Genomic DNA, 21,029 nt, shown 5'->3' with positions numbered 1-21,029 from the left:
CTCTCACCAGTCTCCTTCTTGCACGGTCACTCAGTTTGTGAGGATGGTCTGATCTAGGCAGATTTACACATGTGCCTATTCCATCCACTTTTTGATAATGGATTTAACTGAACTCTGGGGGATGTTCAGTGCTTTGGAAATGTTTTTGTATCCCCTGACTTATACTTTTTAATAAGCTTTTCTCTGAGTTGCTTGGACTGTTCCTTTGTCTTCATGGTGTAATGGTAGCCAAGAATCCTGATAAAAGTCAGACAAAAACACTTGTTTTAAGAATTTGAATTTTAAAGTGGCTTTTGTGATTGTTAACCTCTGAAAACTTTGCTTAAAAACTGTTTTGAATATATTTTCTTTTACCCTGAGTCCAACCAATGAGAAATCGAGAGACTTCAATATATAACCTTCTGTATATTAAGCATTATTTCTGCATCTATGGAATAACCCAGTCATTTAACTTTTTCAACTTTGGTGGCTTTCATACAAAAAAAAAGAAAAAAATCTGCAACAGTGCTCTGCAAACGGTAGAAAACATCTCATTCTGCTCCATGCATTTTCAGGCAGATAAAACTGAAAGTGCTGATGTGATATTTGGTGTCTTCCTGACGTCACTTTGGGTGTTTTGCCTGGAAACTCTCTGTGGGGTTAAACCCTGTTTTTAAAGGAGCTGCAGTCAGCACTACAGGGTTCAGTCACACGGAAATCTGGTTTTATTTTTTTGCCATCATTCTTTCATTGAAATGAAAAGCAAAATATTATCAAGAGTTGTATCTCTTCATGGGTATAGTCATAATGATGCTGATGTTAGTCATTTCTAATCAGCAGAAACACCCAGAATCATATTATTAACCCTAAATTCATATAAATTCACAACCTTTTCCTCTCTTTAAACTTAGTTGTATTTCTTTTTAAGGGTTTTAGTCGTGATCAATAGGTTCCCAGATTCTTCAAAAGCCCCAAATCAGCTTTTTTAAACATTCAGATCATTAAATGAAATGTCTTGAATTTGATTTTTAAAAGTGACCACACAATAAACCTTGTGATAATAATGTTGGGCCGTAAAAGATCCATGTGTTGAATAGTTGAACTGATGGATAAAGGAGATGTGAAAGAGCCTTTGAAATACAATAGCTGCTGTGAAGTTGTCTTTAAATATAATAAAGGATGTGTTCCCTGAATTGGGAACACATCAAACAACATACATATATACAATTTTACATACAAGTTTATTTAACATAATTTTAACTGAAATTTATATTACTGCATTGAGCTAAGGATTTCTTCAACTTTCATTTACTCCCATTGAGGTTAAAGTTGTCTTTTCTGGGGGATACCTGACCAAATACAGCAACATCATAAAAAATGAAACGAAGCCTGCGAGTTATTTCTGTCAATTATCTCGAGCACAATCATTCACACCTGACATGCATCTTAATCAAATCACATGACTCATGTCCTCCTGAACTAGTGGGTTACTCAAGCTGCAAGATTCCCAGTCTCTTCCTCTGCTGCATTGCTGCATCTGGATCAACACTGTGCTCTTGCCTTCAACCCACCTCCACCCCAGCATCCACCTGTTGGCTTCGACTGGGGGTTTAAGCTGTTATCTTATCACTCCTCAAATTCTGTATGATTAAGTAGGAGCCTGACGCCAAACGTATTATGTTGCATAATAAATGCTTAAACAAACTTCAACATGAGATTGTTGGCTGAAATAAAACAATGACAACTGTATAAATCAAAAAATTAAAGCGTGTCAAGTTGAAGTCAACATGATTGTAAGTCACCTTTGTCAAATGTTCGAGACAGCCTCATGAACTTCAATTTATTAGTCACTTCCTGATTGCACTGGAAGGTGTTATAGCTGTGGCTCTAGTGAGGCTACATAATGGAGTCAAAACTGTCATTTATCATCAGTCAAATCCACCAAGAAGAGGAGAGAGGAAGAGACGGCCATTGCAACCACTTGTGTGGATATCGTTTAATCTGCATGCAGAAAATCAATCAGTCAAACAATCAATCAATCAATCAATCAATCAATCAATCAATCAATCCTTTATTGATCCCCCGGGGGGAAATTGCCTTTCAGTTACATCCCGTCCAAGAAACATAAAAAAAGACATTGACACATAACAGGGGAAGGACAGGAGCGGGAGAACTGTGGGATGGAGAAAAATGGAGTCCATCCTTCTACTATGGATGTTATTATTTTTAAGACAATTACAGTGACTATGTTCTTGCTTCCACATCTGCCTACAGCTCATGGATGACATGGCTCTGTGCTGCTTGGATATGATGGTAACTGAAGAGACAGGAGATGATAAAATTGATCTTACAACTCTACTTCTACTTCATATGTACTTGAATACAGTGCCCAAATAGGGCACATTTGCATTAATTACTGACCAAATGGAATGAGATTTTGGAGTCAAGTGGACTTGGATCCAAAAGTGAAACCACTCTAGTCCCTGTGTGGTCTTACAAGTAACAAGTAACCACAAAAGACTGAACTATTTGATTTGAAAGCTGCTGAACCAAACAGTTAATCTTATAAAGACAGTCTGGCTGCGGACCGTGTTTTCAGACACCACCCTCATGCAGACCACTACAGAGAAGCTGCATCTGTCAGAGCAAAAATACATGCTAAAACTTTCAAAAAAGAAATCATATTAAACTAGGGTTATGGTTAAAGGTAAGGGTTAGGCTACAAACAGTTGAAAGTCAAAAGCCTGACCTGCAAAACCTGATTACAAAATACTCATTAATGCTGGGTAAACAGTCTGCTTACAGGAAAACAGCCTTTCCTCTTCATGAAAACACTCATGCAGCTAAGACAGCTAAAGCTAATAAAGCTACATTAGCTACTTAGTGTACCTTTGTAGCTAACATAGCTAAATCTAAATCTGTGTTAACTACATAAAACAGGTAGCTACATAAATAACCTAGCTAAGGCAAACATGGCTATGTAGCTAACAGCAAAATCTAAAGCTGATAAAGTTACATTTGGCTTCATAAAAACATAGGTAACATAGCTGGATAGCTAAATCTAAAGTTTATCTAAAGCTACTGTATGTTAACTATATAAAATAGGGAGCAAATGTAGTTATATAACTAACAGCTAAGGCAAACAGCTATATATATCTCATATAGCAAAACTGAAAGCAAATGAAGCTACATAGGCTATGTCAAAAACATAGTTAATGGAGCTACATGACTAACTTAGCTAAAGCGAACGTTACTACATAGCAAACACAGCTAAATCTAAAGCAAATTAAGCAGTGTTAGCTACATAATAAGGTAACAAATACATAACTGACGTAGCTAAAACAAATGACAAAATTAATGACACATAGCTACATAGCTAAACCATAAGCTAATGAAGCTAACTTCTACTGAAAACATTTAGGTAACATAGCTTCACGATCATATAGCTAAAGATAAAGCAAACATTAATGCATAACTAACATAGCCAAATCTAACTAACAACAAATCCAAGCTAATGAAGCTATGTTAGCTATATAAAATATCTATGTAACAAAGCTACATAACCAACATAACTAAAGCTAAAGCTATTATAGATACAAAGCTAATGTAGCTTAATCTAAAACAAAGAAGCTATGTTAGCTACCTCAAATTCATTGGTAATGTAGTTACATAACTAACAAAGCCTAAGCTATTGCAAACATAGCTACCTAGCTCATGTAGCTTAATCAAAAGCAAATGAAGCTATGTCAGCTACACAAAATTTGCACGTAACATAGCTACATAGCTAGCATATCCAAAGCTAATGAAACTATGTTTGTTACATAAAATATGTAAGTATTGTAGCTACATAACTTACACAGCTAAGGCTAATGCAAATGTACGTAGCTGTGTAGGTAACATAGCTTAATCTAAATCTAAGTTGGCCACATGAAATACATTCTTGATCAAAATTTTAAAACCAGTTGAAAAATTACAAGAATTTACATTTTGCACTGTTGGATCTTAAGAAGGTTCTAAGTAAAACTTTGAAATGCACAAAAGAGAAAGCTGAGTGAGACCAAATAAATTGAGTAAGCCATTTATTGAAAAAAAAAAAACAAGCTGAAATAGGCTGTTCATCAGATCAGAAGTTTAAGACCATAGCCTTTAAAAGCCAAAATCTGCAAAAAATGTGAATTCAATGTCATTTCCTGTCAAACGGTGGCTGGCTGTGTGGAGATGTTGCAGCAGGCATCCCTCATGACTGAGGGCCCTCATCTGTGTGGTAATGACTGTGTTTTTCAACAGCTGCAGTTCACAATGCCTGCCTGGCAAAGGACTTCTTCCAGGAGAATAACGTTACTCTTTTGGACCACCCTGCATGGTCCCCTGATCTAAATCCAATTGAGAACATTTGGGGATGGATGGCAAGGGACGTTTACAAAAATGGACATTAGTTACAGACAGTGGATGCCCTTCGTGCATTTTCATCATTTGGAGCAACATTCCCACCAGCCTCCTGGAAACACTCACATCAAGCATGCCCGAACAAATTTCTGAAGTGATCAACAAGAACCTTGGAGCTACTCATTACTGACTGCTTTTTTGAAACTTTAATTTCTGTTTTGAGGGGGTTTTCAGGTTTTTTTGAGCTATGGTCTTAAACTTTTGATCTGCTGATAAAAAGCCTATTTCAGTTTAATTGTTTTTCAATAAATTGCTTACTCAATTTTTTTTGGTCTCACTCCCATTTCTTCTTTTTGCATTTTGAAGCTCTACTTAGAACCTTCTTAAGATCTAACAGTGCAGAATGTAAATTCTTGTAATTTTTCAACTGGTCTTAAAATTTTGATCAGGAGTGTATATATGCAATGTAGTTACATAACTGACGTTAAAGCAAATGTAGGTACATAGCCAACATAGCTAAATTTTAAGCTAATGAAGCTACATTAAATAAAAGGTAACAGCTACATAATCAACATAGCTAAAGTAAATGCAGATCTGTGGTCTGCATGCAGATCCTTCTCAATCTGCCCAATAGAAGAAAATACATTTTAACAATTACATATGTGAAACAATGGACCAGTCCAGCTTTAATTCTTTAACAAAAAGGAAAAGAGGAAATAAGTGCGCTATTATTCCCTCAAAGGGAAATTCAGTTTTTTTTCCCTTTCTGCTATTGACCATACTCCACACAAAAAGGCTTAAATGTTCATCAAACAGCAGATGGAAAGTAAAACATTGCAGTAACAAATGCTTATTGATTAACTTACTGATCAATATAGGACTTGACATTGGACTTTAATCATAGCAGCTCCATTTACATAAAACATTAAGGACAAGACAGAGAAAAATATGCTTGACACAGTATTTCAAACAGCAAGATTCAAGGCTGTTTAATAAACATTTGATTTGCGGTTATGCTCAGTGCAAAAAACTACTTAAAATATAACACATGCAGAGTTGTGTAGCACCTTGTGGTTAACAGCTGCAGCTAGTTCCACCTCCCCTTCCTTCCTCTCTGCTCTCTCAACAATTGTTTCATTTTGGATACCATCAGCAAACACAACATGTGCACAAACATGATTTATTCAGGAGTTTTCCAAAAGAAACATTGTAGTTAACACCCAAAAAATTGCCAATGTGTCCTTTGCAAGTCTTGCTTGCTATTAAAGTTATATTTAAAGACATAAGATAATGTTTCTTGGTGTGCAGTCATGATAAATGTTTCATGTCTTCTGCTGGAAACTAAAACCAGTCCCTATACTGTTCTGAACACAACACAAGATTAATCTGTTCCTATCAGTGAAGTGGTTTATATCTTTAAAATGCTTTACAGTTGAATAAAAACAGTATGAAAATAGTTAAACATTTAATTGTTGATTTAACCCCCATCCACTCCTCTGTACAGTGCTTGTAGTCAGAATATTTGTCATCAAGTTGTCTCCATTGATCAGTCAGGTTTTCAATTTGTGGATTCATCATGAGAAGTTAAGAAATGCTCAGTAATGTCACGATGTCTTCTCTTCTTGCCATGACTTACATAAACAAGAAGCTAATCCAAATAAAGATACAAATATCAATGAGACTTTAAATATTAATGATTTTCTATTATCCATTCATTTTCTTCTGCTTGGTAAGGTGCTGAGACATCCCTCCCGCAGCATTATTTTCAAGCTCTTTGTGGATCTCATGAAGGTGTTCCCAGGCCTGAGAGGACATACAGTATAATCCCTCCATTGATTCTGGGTCTACCCTGAAGTCTCCTCCCTGTTGGATATGTCTAACCTGACACGCCAGGTGGATTTGTTTCATACATCCATTTGGGAAAGCTTCAATAGGAAACATTTGAGAAAAGGCAGAGGCTTTGAAAAAACTCGGAGTGTGATTGGATGAAGATTCTGTCCGTCACATCTCTATGGGCCAGTCAGAGCAACAAAACACAGGATGTAACAGCTATCAAGCTGCGTGTGCGCAGCTACCAAGGAGTAACGCGAAACATGGCGACTATAGACATGTAAGTACTCGACTTTTGTCATTTTTGAAAAAAAAAAAAAAGCCTCACTGCTGTTCTTTGTTCTTCTTTTAACGAAGAAATGTTGTCAAGTTCTGATAAAACTTAGACTTCAGCAGCATCCACACTAAACTTTTCTGCCATAATTGCACCGGTCTCTTCCTGCTACTTGTTTACGTCATGACTCTGCTGCGCCCGAAAGCACTGCCCCATGTGGCTGAATAGTCCTGTCACTTTCTAACCGTGCCCAAATGGGTCAGACGGGAGCTTTGCAAGATGTGGATAAACAAGTGAAAAACAAGGAAATGGGCGTATCCATCTGCTTTGCAAGGTTAGGACATATCCAGATGTCCTGCAAAGTTAGGCCACAGGACACAGAAGATCAGGAGGATTATCTTTAGCTACAGCTGTTTGTAACATGTTACTCATGAATCCAGAATAGAAAAGTTAAAATTATGATTTGGAGGGCATGCAGATGGTGGTATGGTTTAAGGCGCTACCCATGTATGCAGGCGGCCCAGTTATGAATCCGGCCTGTGGCCCTTTACTGCATGTTTTTCCCCACTCTCTTTCCTGTTTTCGAGTCTATCCATTGTCTTTCCTCTATCTAGAAAAGGCCCAAAAATAAAACTTAAAAAAAAAAAAAGGTTATCCACTTGATTTGCACCACTTACTCTGATGGCACCTGATAGGTACTTTTCAGAAGTAACTAATAACAATGACTCAGATTACTGTACCTTAGTATTTTTGAGTGGTGCGTGTACGTTTTTGAATACAGTTTTTATTCAGTACTTTTAATTCTTCTTCAGAGAGTTTTAACCAGAGTAACTGTGCTTTTACTTGACTACACAGTAGCATACACAGAGAGAATGATACCACTTTACATCCAAAAACAGCTGTTGTATTTGACTTTATCATAAAGGTGTGACTCTACCTGCAAAACCTGGTTGGGGATCCATATTCTCATGGTGTTATTGCCAATAAGGTGTTTTGCTCTACACATCATGCAAATATTGGAGTATCATTTTTTTGTAGAATAGTTCACATAAATGCTATTGTCCATATTTTTGTAATCCTTTTTCTTTTTCTTTTAAATAAGATGGACATAAAAATTATCTTTCCCATCTGCAATATGGGTCAAAATAATCACAGTTTGATGGGGTTTTTTTTCCAGCCCTAGTTTTCATGATGACTGCATCAAAGATTTAAGTTTTTAAAAATCAGAAGATTTAGATACATTTAGTAGATGAATAAAGGTATGTAATTCATACTGATTCATACATCAGGTGTCATCCTTACATACAGTATATGAATCCTAACACGTTTTTTTACTGAGCATGTCTGTGCAGCTCCATCCAGAGTGGGATGTTTGTTTAGTACAGCTTCACTTATAAGGACCGTGTTTGACCACTAGAGGGCGGACTTTCATTTAAAACAGCTTCAAGTCAAACAAGGTGATGGTTTAAGCGAGGTAGAACGTGTCTGAGAGGGAGAGACCAGTCCTGATTCAAGATAATGATAAAATACAAGAGAAACTACGATATCAGAATAAAATTGAAAATAAAATATTAAATTAAAATGGGGAAAAAAGACCAAACAGAGGTATAAAGAATAAAAAGAGTGAAATAATGGACCTGTAAAGAATATAATTTCCTACAATAGAGCAAAGTAGACATGAACTCTCGTTAAAATAGAACAGAATAGAATGAGCTCATCAGCTCTGATTGGCTGTTGCTGATTCTGGGTTGGGCAGGACAGGAAACAAGGAGCCGGGAGCGCGCAGGGCATGGATGCGCGCTCCCGCTGAGTTTTTTGGGATCCGGTGTGGAGATCAAGATCCATCAAGCCAAACACCACGACACCTGAAGTCAGGTAAGTTCCCTTTCAAAATAAAAGAACCTAACCAACTTAACCCCCCCAATACGTCTGGGCTTCCTATACTTTTTGCCAGTAAAAATAACTCCTCAATAAGATTGTATTCAATTGTAAGCGTTTGTTTCAACTTCATGGTATTGGCCCATATGGTATTATAAATCCAAGGGCATGTGTTCTTTGTACCTTAACTTCTTGGTTAGATGTTGAATGTGTTTCATGGCTGTATTTGATTAGCCTAAACTAACCCAAGTTTAGAAAAACATTCACAGTTCTTTTATCTTTTCATTTTTATCTTGCCAAACAAGCTATTGTTATCTAAAAACAAACCTCTCATACAACATTGGTCACTTTTCAGGCTCTCAAAAACAAGATGGCAACAGCTATAAGGCCACACCTTAGGTTTTTAAAACAGTAGTTTAAACCAGTTCTTGAAACTATGGCTTCAGAATAAAATAAACTCCTTTAAATGGCATTTAGTGCAAATCAATACAAAACAAAGCATGATCACATGTCTCTGTAAACAACTAGGATGTTGTAAAGTTCTGATCCCACTCCTGCATTGACATTTGTCTACAGCCTGTTGTTTGATAACTGTTAGCATGTGGTGCATGTGCTCAGCTCTGACCATGATGTATATTTGCCACAGTGTTGGCTGGACCCCTGAAAAACCCAGAGAATGGGCCCTCCCCAGTTGTAATATATCGATAATATCAATGCATGTATGTTAGATCAGTAGCATTGGTGTTAATGGCATTGTTGGGGCTAAAAAGTGTGCCAAGCTATTATTGGGTTCTGATACACAAATTATCTAAGTGCGCCACCTTTTAATCACTGTTTCTGCCTTTTTTTTTTTTTTTTTTTTTTTTTTTTTACATTTTTTACATTTTTTCCACATTTGACAAATTTTTCTCTTTTAACAAATGTTTGCCACTTTTGATCTATTTTGACTACTTTTAACCCCCATAACTACCATGGATACCCATTTTTGCCACTTTATTGCCCACTTTTGCTACATTTAACTCATTTTTGCCACTTCTTAAACACTTTTCACCCTTTTCCAACCAATTTTTGACTCTTTTTGCTTGTCTTAACCCATTTTACCACGTTGACCACATCTTTGCCACCTTTACAACCAATTTGCCCCTTGTTGTCTTTTTATACAACCTTGCACCATTTTTTGTAACTTTTTGCCCATTTCGGCCACCTTAAACTGATTTTTTGTGTCCACCTTTTGACAGCTTTTCACCATTTTCTGCCAATTTTTGACCTTTCATTGTCTGTTTTAACCTATTCCTGCCACTTTTTTAAAACCATTTTCGCCGCTCTCTTTTACCACTTTTTCACAGTTTTTTTTTTGCAATTTTTAACCCATTTTTAGCCCGTTTTCACCTTTTTGTCTCGTTCCACAATTTTTCGATTATTTTTGTAATTTTTATTGTTTTTACTTATTTTTCAATTTCAGTTTTTTCTCCGTCAACCTGACATTTGTGCATATCATGGCTATCTAAGAAGTCTGACATTACTTTCCAAATGGCTTGGTCAGTGTGACTCTTTACCCTGTAAACATTACCAAATAAAGGTAATTCTGTTTTAAGAAAAGGGGTTTACATTTTTAAAAGGCTATAGTCTATTTTACTGTGGCATAAATATATATATATATTTTTTGTTTCTTTGATCAAATTAACTTTACAAGGACCATGATTTTCCTTACCTCCATCGACCCCCATCTGGCCCATTGGACCCATTGCACTCATCTTGTACGAAATAGTTGAATAGTTCTGAAAGCAGGCAACTGGAACACTCTGTGGAAATGACATAGCTGCTATTCTGCCTCCTACTGTATGTGATATTGACCTAAACAGTTCTATTTTAAATTTTAAAAGTTGCAAAATCGTTGTTTTAAGTCGCCAAGATAGCAGATGCAGCTATTCAACGTTTTTTTATGCATCTTCACTTCCATGCAGCATTGAAAAGTTTACTGTGAAAGTCCGGCCCGGAAGTCGCCTCTTCTCCCTGCCTCTATCTTGACGTAAGTGTTTAGCAGTGTTGGGATTCAGTGTAGCAACAGCAGCAGCAGCAGGGGAAATCAGGGAAATCTGGGATATCTTGGGAAAGGGGAGTCGGTAAAAACCGGGACTGAACCAGCAGGAATCCCCAAGAAGCTCAAGCGGGAACACGGCGGGGTTTCAGGCCGGACTCTGCGCTCTGTGTGCCGGCTGCTGGCTGCGGTTTTCCCCCCTAAACCTCCCTGGATCCGCACAGTAAGTAGCACAATTCTCCTTCACCTTAATGCATCCTTATCCAAGCACATTCTCTCTGCTGCTTTCTCTCTCGTATTCTCCTCTATCCAAGGAATGAAACTGTATAAAAACCTTCATATTAGAGCTTTATTCTAAGAGTAGGGGGTCTGATTAACATCCTCGGCAATAAAAGCCAATTAATCCCGTGAGTGGCTGCATGTGTCTGCAGAGAAAGGAGAAGGGGTGGGGGGGTGACAGAGAAAACGCTTCATAGAGAAAAAGGGGCTCCCATTCACTTCATATGCTTAAATGCATGCTGTAGCTGGGTGCATATGGTGGATTTGTGCCTGTAGGCGTTGTTTTTCATGGTGAATGCGTGTTTTATGGCTGCTGTGGCCTGCAGAGCTCAGACATACTCCCGGCCTGGATGAGCAGCAGCCGGCTGACAGCGCCTCTCCAGCCGCTCACTGCTGCAGCTCGGAGGCCGGCCGAGCCGAGCTGACACCAGCAAGGCGTGGCATTCATCTAGCATTACACATTACATGGGCGTGTTCCCCCACAGCTGCTACACTTTAAAATATATTCAAATTTATTAAAGGCAAGATGTAGGGCTGGGTAATGTGGAATAAAAATTACATCTAATTATGTTTGAGCTGAATGGCAATGCAACATATACTTCCATATTTTTAGTAGAGGAATATCAAAACAAATATTTGCAAAAATACCAGAAATTTATTTGGATCAAAATCAAACAATATAGAGACCAGTCTGAGACCATGGCAACAAAGGTGTTGCAGACTGACTAAACTGTACAAAAACACTGGCAAAATTTTTATTAATCTTGCCAAAATATTCTGTATGCTACTCTGAAGTATTTTGTGTTACAAAATGTTAAAATCTCTATTACTTTTGTCATAATTTAAACCACACGGAAGAGAAAACTGTCACAATTGCACAAATTAGTTGGCAACATTTTAAAAAGTGAGTAAAGTCAAATTTTCACCCAAATCATGTCATATTTTTTAACCAAAAGGGATGGTAATATCTAAATTACAAGTATGCATTTGCAAGACAGAGCATGCGCTGTTGAATTTGCAAAATTATGTTGTCAACATTTGGAAAAGTGAGAGGAGGCTCATTTTCACATCAGGTGTTTTGTATTTTTAACCAAAAAAGTGAGAGAGCGATGTTTTAATTGCAAAATATGCACACAACAATTAATCAAAGGAGACGATATTGCATTGCTACATTGCAAAAATATGTTGGCAACATTCTAAAAGCAGATGGAATGATATTTCACAACAGTTATGCCATGTTTTTCCAACCAAGTATTGCATAAATTGTGCAAACATTTAACCAACATTTCACCAAGTGAAGCACTGACCAAAGAGATAAGAGAGAGCACTGCTGAAGTTGAGAAAATATGTTGGCAACATTTTGGAAAAGCGAGTGGAATCATTCTTTCATGCCAGTTATGCCATGTTTTTTTCAACCAAATAAGAAAGAGCAATATCTAAATTGTTCAAATATGTTTGAATCATTTCACCACGAGAGAGTTTGAACTTTATTAGTTGCACAAATATGTTGGCAACTTTTGAATAAGAATCATAATTTCACACAAGTTATGTCATAAATTTAACCAAGACACAGCGAGTTTATGTCTAAATTATACAAATACATTTTAACATTTTACCAAGAGAGAGAAAGAGGGAGAGATAGAAAGCCTGTAAAATTGTGCAAATTAGTTGGCAACACTTGAAAAAGTGAATAAATTTTCTCACCATGTGTCACATTTTTAACCACGACAGAGCAAAAGAGAGATTACTGTCTTGATTGCACAAATAAATTTGAACATTTTAAAAAGAGAGAGAGAGATAGAAAAACCTGTCAAATTGTGCAAATATGTTTGAAATAATTGGAAAAGTAGATGATGGAGCTTGTGAAGCCTCTGTCTTTGACAGTGCAGGAGTCTGCCTTCAATTTTTGATCGTTAAAAAAAATCCAAAATTGGTTGTTTCGGACTTCTTTTTTTGATTGTAGTATCTAAACAGAGATCAGTATAATTTGATTTTTATTCAATATACTAATGCTCCTAAATTTGATAAGTCAACATGAGCTATACTGATATAGATGGCAAACTTACCCTGTATCCGTTCCAAAATTCACAAATAAATCTTAAAAACTCAGTACATTTCCCAGCCCTAACTGAACAGATATTAACTAGAGAAGCTCACCAAATTGATGTGAGGTGAATTGTTTTTTTATTTCCTTTTCTTAAATGAGCAGCAGGGTGAGGATGTAGCCACAGGCTTCATTTAGGAGTCATTTAAAATTCAGCATCATCAGACATGCAGGCCCGCCATATGTCTGTCTGTTGGTCTCACCATTTTGTCCTCTTGCTCTAGTCTTCATGTGCCTCTTTCTTGGTCTGACTTTCTGCTGTAAATCTTTTTTACTGTTATTATTCACTACTGGGAGATCTGTCCTTGTCTTTACATTAATATTCTTTTGGTGCCTTTAGGCAGACATGCAGTGATTAACCAATAAGATCAACTTAGAGTGTGTTGTTTTAGGAGAAAATGTCTCCTATTAGTATGTTTGGGTAGAATGATGAGCGTGTTTAAGATCATAGAGGTTTATCATGGTGGATAGATGTGAGCTTGTATTGTAAATGCTGCTGCAGGATTGCAGAGATGACTGACTGACACTGATCCACAGTCACTCCACATAATAATGATGCACAGTTTTTGCACAACATTGTACATGCTTTTACAACCATTCCTTCAACCTGTGATGATTTTCATTTATTAAGGCAAACCTTAAAGATGCATTTCTGATTCAGTGAGTCAATAAAAGGGTTTGATGCATTGGAAGCTTTAATGCAGCAGTGAGAGTGATGTTCCAGTTAGAGGTCTGAATGCAAACCAGGAAGTCCTGTTTGAAGATTGATTAGTAAACATTTCAGCTGCCAGATGAAGTTGGACGGCGCTTTCTTTGGCAGACGTTGAGTCAAGAATGACTTTTCAGTCTGAATGTCACTGAAGTGAATGAGGAGGCTGCTTTAGATGGGAGAAACATGAACAAGCTTCCTTTAGAATAGCATTTTTACTTAACCAAAGAACAAGCAGCTATAAAGAAAATCTAAATCTTTAAGTCTAAACTTTAAACTGAAACATGATCTAAATGAAGGATTCAGTTCAGTTCAATTCAACAACTTCATTAATCCCTCAAGGGGCAATTGGTTCAGAGCAGCTTGTACAAAAAAAAACATAGATAAAACACAGTGACAAAGATATTAACAGTAAGTGGAAGCTAAAATACACAATAAGACCTAAAAAAGTGAATGCTGATATAAATCAGGCTCAAAAGGGACTTGCAGGGTAAAAGACTGAAAGATGGACTATCCAAACATTAATTAACAGAGTAAGCAGAGGTTTGTTGGCAGCTCTCAGTATCTGACACTTTGAGATAAGCTGCTCTAAAGACAGATCTAGGTCAGAGCCAAAGAAGAGCAAGAATTAATGCAAATTTATACATATTACATGTGGGTTAAAGTGTTTGCCTTTTACAGTAACCGCATCATTACTACTGTATATTTCTCCACATGTCCCTGTCAGGTAAACTGCTTTAAGCTTCAACCAGAGACAAAATGTAGTCAGAAAATAGACAGGATTTGGCCTCTTTGCACTCTAGTATTTATGGGTTGTTTGGGGACTAACATAACCACACCTAATCAAACATATTTTAAGGTCAAAATGACTAAAAAAAAATGTAAAATTATCATGGAATTTCTTACAAAGATTGTGGTAAAAGGTAAAACAAGCAACTCCACTTTTCTGCAGGGTAGACTGTTATTTTCAATTCACAGCTGCTCCCCACTAAAGCAATCTCCATGTTTTAAAACAAAATAATCTGTTATTTCAATGATCAATGGATGTAAAAGTAGCAAAGCTTTAAAGAGAAAGATCTGCTTCTTAAGACAGGTTCTTAGAAGAGGAATAAATCTTTCCAAAAATGAATGCAAATGTCTGCACACTGTGTGAATACCACATTTATGGGGGCTGTAGTTTAGTATGGGGACGTTATTGTGCAATTTAGACATTGACAGTGTTTCTGTTAGGATGGCAGAGGAAGTAACCAGACACCACAACCACTGCACTGTCATCAGTTATGAGCTCAAATGTTTGCTGCTGTGTTTATTCACCTTTTTGCACCTGTGATCACCCATTGTTTGGCCTCTTATGTCTTAATAAAAGAGATTGTTTTTACTGTTACCTCAGCCTGTGGACTCTTTCTGTGGCCTTTTAGTCCAGTTGAATTGGTGTCCAAATATCTCCTCTGCCATTTTTGTAAAATATGGCACTCCGCTGATGTCCCAGGTAGACACAACTCAGGGAAAATGTGCAGCAATGTTGCCATTGCTGTTATTTGACATGCTTATATTTCCAAATTCATTTTGATAAAGATATCAAAGTTTGTTTCAGACCTATAACTTTAGTTTGTAAAAAATCTTTTAAAATAACATGTTTTTTTTTTTATTGTAAGGATGAACAAAAAAAGCAAAGTTCAGTCCTTAAAACACACATTAATGTTTAAGTAATGAGGATGAACAAAAAAAAAAAGACATCAGCTGATGTAGTCTGCTGGTCCCGTCTTAAAAAGTAAATTATCTTTAAAGCATATATTTAAAGGTCTGAACTATATTTAAATATCTGTATCGATATCAGTTTAAATTAATTTGTAAATATCATATCGATATCCCTGCTTATTTATATGCAGCTGATATTTACACCCATTACATTGCTGGAAATATCAAGAGAAATTTTCATATCTGTCACTGCTGACAATTAATTTTTTAAGGCTAGTATCTGCTGGGAGGATGCCCAATCATTGAGCTGTCATGGCTTGGATGTCAGTTTTATTTACCAACTGGCTCTAATGTAAATGAACAACACATCCTGCCTGCCAAGCTCAAATTATGCAGTTGAGTATGCTTACTACATCACTATGTCTTTTTTTCCCCTGCCCAAACAACCTACAGCAATTTTTTCAAAGGTCCTGCCCTTCCCAAACTTTTTGAACTGGATTTTGCTTAGAAAGACGTGAAATTGTCCCTGCAATAAACATGTGAGACTCATTCCTCATAAAAACAAGTCTTGTAAAATGATCGTGTAAAGCAAAAATGTTAGGTTGAAAAAAGTATGGTTGCATGAAAAATTTGGTCTGGTGCACAAGAATAGTAAAAGGGAAAATGAAGTTACCTTTTGCCACTGTATTTTTATTATAAACTGATAAAATAATGAATTTATTGGTCACTTGTCTTGAATTCAAATTGGGATCAACTAGAAATCAATGTTGCCACTGTTTGAATTACACTAAAATGTGCTGGTACTGAAAATTTGCTAACAAGTTTGTAGGATTAAGACATTATCAAGGAGTGTACTTGCATTTTTGGACATTATGACTCAAGCTTGAAATGCTGGGGTTTCTCATTAATTCAGATTCTGAATACATGTGAAGAAGCTTAGGTTGCACTGCTATCACTTTTTCATGATACCGATTACAAATATGAATACTTAACGGAACCATTAAATTTTAAAAAATGAAATTCAAAGTTGGTTTCTTCATCAGATGTTCCTCACCCTTCCTCTTGACAATTTATCAGCACATATGCAGTCTGCTCCATCTTTTTCATGCTTGTTTATGTTTAAAATCATCAAACTGCAGACATGGATCCAACTTTACCTACGTACTGTACTAAAGTATGAGAGTATGAAAGAAGTATGATTTCATGTGTCAGCCATGTTTAATGACTACAAGAACAAGTACCTGATTGGTTTCAGCACCGATACCTGATACTGTTACAGGTATTAGAGCTACTCTAGAAGACTCATACCTGTGATTGGATGCAAAGTCTAAGAACTCGGTTAGAGCTTCATTCACGCCGTACAGTCAGTAGAAACTGGGGGATTTTCTCTCCACTCTAATCTGTGACAGAACTCATCAGAGTTGAATCGTAATCATTCAGGCAGACTCGAGACATCGCTCCTCTCTAACACAGTCGCGTGCAGCAAAGTGGGGCAGAAATCAGCATCTCCCTGTGGTGTTGAGGGTTAACTGGAGTATAAAAATTCCCTCCTGCCCTACTTCAACTAAAGTCTGCCCCGGCTATCCAACCAGCTCCTGTGCCAGAGCTCCATGTCTGAGACCTCCGGGGTCTACGGTTCCTCATTCATTATTCCTTACAGTGGGTTCTCCTCATCCTGATGTTCCTTCTCTCTAAAGGAGCCATCCTATGACAGTTAGGTATTCTGTTTTAGAGGAATACTATGCATTAAAGATAACAGTGATCTTTGTCATATGTTTAACTGACGGGGAAAAAGTACTGTAAAATTGCACAAATAAGTTGGCAACATTTGGACAAGTGGGTAGAGTAGTTATTTCATAGTTTTACCAAAAGAGAGAGAACACTGTCAAAATTGCACATGCACATTTGCAAAATTTACCACAACAGAGGGAGCAGTCAAAATTGCTCAAATATGTTGGCAGCATTTGGATTCATTTTGATCATATTATCAACTCAGTTATGTCACATTTTTGTCCTAAAGAGCAAATGTTTCAACTTTAAAAAAAAAGTAATTTAAAATCATTCAAGCAAGACAGGGAGGACGTGTTGTCTGAATTGTGAAAATGTGTTTTCAACTTTTTCTTTTTTTCACAGCAGCTGCTATATTTTCAACCAAAAGAGAGAGATTCAGATTTTCAGTAGTTTGATACTTTTCTCATCATGTATTTAAAATAGCCAAAACTTTGAAAAAACTTCCGATTTCAGTCACATTTTGACCAAAAGCAGCTGCAAGTGAAAGAGGAAGGAAGCCCCGACTGCTGCACAAATACTTTGGTGACATTTATGCAACTATGTTTTTCACAATTAGGCAATAGGCAGAACTTTACCTGCAATTTTTGATTGCATGATTTCTGTCCAAAGCACCTGTCTCGAAACAGATGAAGGTTTAAAAATCCCCGTGCTTTTGGATGCTATCAATCGTGGAAATAACCATGATAGTTCATTTTAAAAATGCAGAATTGATGAATCAATCATGCTGACAACTTTGTTGCTTCAGAGAGATGCTTATTTGAACACAAATTACTACATTTGTTCACCTGAACTTGACGCACACAGTTTTCCTCACCCTCATCCTTATTATGTCTACTTGAAGTTTGGGTGTGAATGAAGGAAAAAGTCTGAAATGTTAATCTTGAGTGGGCATTAATGTTTAAAAATTGTCTGAAAATCATCAGGACTTTATAAATCAACAATTTTAGCAGATATTTGTCACAGTAATAAGGAACATCCTGGCTCAATCTGAGCCTTCCTTCTGACGATGCTGATTAAGTGTTTTGCTTTTGTGAGTTGTTATTGACTTTCAGTCATGTCTGCTCCTTTCAGCCTCTCTGTGTGTTGTTTTTGTGTTTTATCCCAGTATAAAGTAAAACGGCATGTTTTGCACAAACAGGAAATCATAAAGGACTGGAGCCAATGACCAAAAATCAAACTATGACTGGAATTCTTCTGACTCAAACTTCACAAACAAACAAACAAACATGTTTTATAAATATAAAGCTGCTGCTTGTTGTCTGAGATTTCATGCCGCTGTTTTATCTCCATTAACACTTAGCTGTAATGTTTTTCAGCTGTTTGTAGCTCCTCAGACTCCTCTTCTGCACATAGAGAACAGCGAAACAGTCATGTATAGTTGAAGTCAAGCTTTGTCTGATGGGTTGTATTTCTATCAGGCACACGTAAAAAGATAAAAAATGTTCAAAGAAGTTAGGCCTGTGGATGCTGTTTAAGATTGTTTCTAATTAATCAGCTCTTTGTCTGATTAATCTATTGCCTATCCAATCAATAAGTCATACAATACAGTGGCAAAAGTCTCATGATTGTTTCTGAGAGCCAAAGAGGATGTTTTCCTTTGGATTTTTTGTGTTCCAGATATGGTTGTCAAAGTTTCAATGCTTTTTAATTCATGTGACTGAAAACAGTACAATCTCTATTTTTCTAATAACTGATAGTATTATGGATGCACAATATTATCAGTTAATAGAGAAAAATAGAGATTGAAGTTTTTTTTCCTGGTTCATGCTCATTCCTTAAACTGTAAAGTGTATTGCAAAGACTGAAGTTTTAGATCTGAACAACATTTATATGTCCTCATCAATATCTGTATCTGATATAGATGAATTTGTAAATATTAGCAAAAATCTGACTTCATGCATCTCTTTATAGTATCAAAAAATGCTGGAACATTAAATAAAAACTTCATCAATATAATTAGACAGGTTTATAGGAGAGGAAGGCTATCAAATACTGCAATCAAATTCATGCATGATGTCAAAATTGCTCAAAGATCTTGCCAACTCTTTGGGCAATTTTTATTTATTTATTTTTTTTTTAGTTTTCAGGTGTGTTCGTGCAAAACTTGGTAAGTGAAGTAAGAAATTGCTTCGCATAGGGGGCCTAGGACTTCTATATTTGTTGCTGTGGTATTTAAACAGGAATCAATAATATTGTTTTATTTGTATTAGTATCATATCAGTTAAAATCAGTAGAAGTACTATTCTAAAAAAGATTAAGAACACGATACGTAGAATTTCTGCACTGAAACATCTATAAACCATTCTTATGTTATATATTATTTAAAATTGAGGTCTTACAGTATCTGAAATATTCACCTCCATCCCCTCACACTCAGCATTTTCAGTGAGTCAAGACCAGCACTGCTTAGTGCTGCCCACCTTCACGGCCTCCTATTTGATACTACTTCCTGTTCTAAACTAGGGAGTCTTTTAAGATTGGGCAGTATTCATTTGAATACCTCCCCAAATATAAACAGGGACTTAATTGACTTAATTTACATTTCACACAAACAGTGGTAGAGATAAGCTGATAGGTTTTTTTAAACCAATTTTTTTCCTGGTGTTGCTTCTGCAAGTTTGGTTTTTATTTGCCTTCGCTGCAAAAATTTGTAAAAGGTGGTAAATAGTTTCATACTGCGAGCCTGCGTCTCTGTCACTCTAAAATCCTGCTGGATCCATCCTGACACAGAGCTTCATTCAGCACCCATTCATGCATCATAGTGCTGAGACAAGTTGGAGAGATGGAGGGCAACATTTTAGTTCAGTCTCTGAGTAGGCTACAAATGTAGCCTATGCCTTTATCTGTTATATTTCCATAGCTGATATCCACATGACACACCTGCAAACTCGGTGTTTTAAGTGAGGTTTCGGGAGTGGGAGAGAGGGAGAAGTTGGACGGGGGTGAGTGAGCGAGAGAGAAAGCAACAGGCACTGATCTGAATCACCTATCACCCATCTATCAGTTATATTTCCATGGTTTATATCCACATAATAATTGAGCTAACTTTAGTGTTTAAGTGAGGATTTAGGGCGAGAGAGAGGGAGGAGGGGTCCGGTGAGGGTGAGCAAGTGAGGAGGAAGCAGTGGGCACTGTTTTGAATCATCACTCACCCGTTTAAATAGCTTGGACTGATGCGAAATTTTGCATAAGATCAAGCCTGTTCCCAAAAAAAAAAAATGACGGATGAAAACTTCAGTGTGACCATTATTATTAACCGTATTATTTCAGATGAACCCTAGTGGAGCAAAAAGGACTTGGGAACAAGTGAAGATCAGATATAAAAACATACATCAAAGCGGTGAGGGACAAGGCTTTATTTCTCCACACTGTCTCTGTTGTATGGATGAAATCACCGGAATTATCTATCATCAATCCCTAAATATTCTTTCTCTCTTAAGCGCTCTTCTCTTCTTCTGTGCACCAACCAGGATCTTCTAAGAATGGGCAGGCCATTTTCCAAGAGAACTGATTGGTCAGGAGGCGGGGCTTTAATTCTCACTGATCTCTTATGCAGAACATAACCTGCTCCGGAGCAGGTTAGCCGTTCAGCATAAATTACCGTGGTGACTTATCCCCGTAAGACGTGAGCCAGCTTCGTCGTACAGAAAATCCAGGGTTAATCCTGAAGTTATCTGGATAAGAGAATATCCAGCTTTGTCGTACAGGCCTCTGGTCTAATCATCATATTGTGTTATTGTCTTGGTTGAGAGCCCCCTGGTGGTGGAATTTTACACATTGTGCATTTGAATTGAAAGAGAAAATGGCTGTTTTTGACTCTGGAGAAGCTTGAACTATGAGATATAGAAACAAAAAGCTAAAAAAAAGGCATCATGAGTAGTTTCTTAGGAAATAAAGCAGTTGCCTTTAAATGGGATTCCTCAGCTGCATGTACTTTAGCTCAGTGGCTGACTTTAATTCTTTATTACATTGAATTAAAATGATAAAAACAACAATGACATGACTAAAAAGAAAATAACAGTCTAAAAGTTCTTGATATAGCATATTTGTAAATTTATTTTAA

At 36.8% G+C, this 21,029-nt stretch overlaps 1 protein-coding gene across 4 annotated transcripts in view; it reads left to right on the top strand.

Moving 5' to 3' along the window:
- The first annotated feature begins 10,404 nt into the window (after nucleotides 1-10,404).
- raph1a (Ras association (RalGDS/AF-6) and pleckstrin homology domains 1a) overlaps nucleotides 10,405-21,029 on the top strand; it is a 143,285-nt gene continuing 132,660 nt past the window's right edge. For all 4 annotated transcript variants that reach the window (XM_041806244.1, XM_041806242.1, XM_041806243.1 and 1 more), the window contains exon 1: nucleotides 10,405-10,608. The gene's annotated coding sequence lies outside the window, so the exon portion shown is untranslated. The remainder of the gene's footprint in view (nucleotides 10,609-21,029) is intronic.

The sequence above is a fragment of the Cheilinus undulatus genome, linkage group 15 (assembly GCF_018320785.1).
Source record: "Cheilinus undulatus linkage group 15, ASM1832078v1, whole genome shotgun sequence".
NCBI classification, from domain to species: Eukaryota; Metazoa; Chordata; class Actinopteri; order Labriformes; family Labridae; genus Cheilinus; species Cheilinus undulatus.
Note: the sequence above shows the minus strand (reverse complement) of the source record. Positions and strands in the feature narration are given on the sequence as shown.